This window comes from Neoarius graeffei, chromosome 22 (assembly GCF_027579695.1).
Source record: "Neoarius graeffei isolate fNeoGra1 chromosome 22, fNeoGra1.pri, whole genome shotgun sequence".
In the NCBI taxonomy this organism is placed as follows: Eukaryota; Metazoa; Chordata; class Actinopteri; order Siluriformes; family Ariidae; genus Neoarius; species Neoarius graeffei.
In genome coordinates this window covers 51,057,753-51,059,111 of record NC_083590.1, presented here as the reverse complement: position 1 = coordinate 51,059,111, position 1,359 = coordinate 51,057,753, and positions in this window count along the sequence as shown.

The window sequence follows — 1,359 nt, the reverse complement described above, 5'->3', positions numbered from 1 at the left end:
TCCATGATGCCTCGGAGGACTACTCACTCACCTCACGGACCACCTGCAACATAGCACCCAGCTGTCTCAGTCAACCATTGCTCTGCACCACTCCAGGCCTGGGGTTTCCACCCTTCACTGGCAACATCAAGAAAGTCCTTCACTCCATATCCCTCTTTGCACAAATTAAATAAAAGAGCACTCTGTTTTCCCACACCTGCTGCTTCCTGTGTCTGTGTTCTCCCACTAAGCGAGAGCTGCTACAGTGGTGAAGAATTAGGGCAAGAACATAACACCCACCCTTCACATGGAAATCTTGCTGCAGCACCTCATTGAATCCAGCCTCCAGCAGCAGCAAGTCACTCAGGAGCTGGCACAAGGTCTGCAAACCACCACCCAAGAACTGCTGCAACAAAGGGCCAGAGCTTCTCCTTTTCCCAGCTGACTTCTTGATCCGTGACAGGAGGCCATTTGCTCCCGAAATTAACACCTGCCAACAGCGTTGATGCATTCCTGTACACCTTTGAGCAGACAGCCGTCTAGGAGGGATGGCCAGAAGAGGAATGGGCCCAGACCCTGGCCCCCCTGCTATCTGGAGAGGTTCAGCTTGCTTACTTTACGCTCCACCCAGCTTCAACAGAGGAGTACCCGCTCCTGAAAGAGAAGATCCTCACCTGATTCAGTTCAAAGTGTTCATTGTCATATGCACAGTAAGGACATGTCCACTTGCACAATGAAATTCTTAGTTTGCTGTCCACCATGAATGCCAGTTACAAATAAATAAATAGGCAGAAGAAGTAATACAAAGTAAAGGCAATATAGTGCAAAAATAAACCCAAAGAAAAGCAAAAGCAACAAAAACACCCAGTATAGTACAAAATAAAGGTAAATGTAGTGCAAAATAGGTAGTGTAATACTACAAAAAGGCAATGATCAGATGTAGCAGCAGAAGAGCAGTAATGTGCGAATGTGCAAACAATGTAACCAGTCAAGGAAACAGCAGCAAAATGACAGTAATGTGCAAATATGTGCAAACAATGTAACCAGATGTAAACAGTCAAGGACCAGCAGCAAAAAGGGCAGTAATGTGCAAACAAATGTAAACAGTCAAGGACAGTTTACAGGGAGGTAATCCATGGTTATAGACTCCTGTCAGCTGTTCAGGAGTCTGATGGCGGTGGGAAAGAAAGAGTTCTTTAGTCTGACAGTCTTACATTTCACACTTCTGTACCTCTGGCCTGAGGGTAGGAGTGTGAACAGTCCGTGCTGGGGGTGGGTGGGGTCTTTGAGGATGGAGGCAGCTCTCCTGTGGACTCTGCGGTGGTAGATGCTCTGCAGAGAGGGCAGTGATGTGGGTCTTCCTGCCAAACTGCTGCAGAG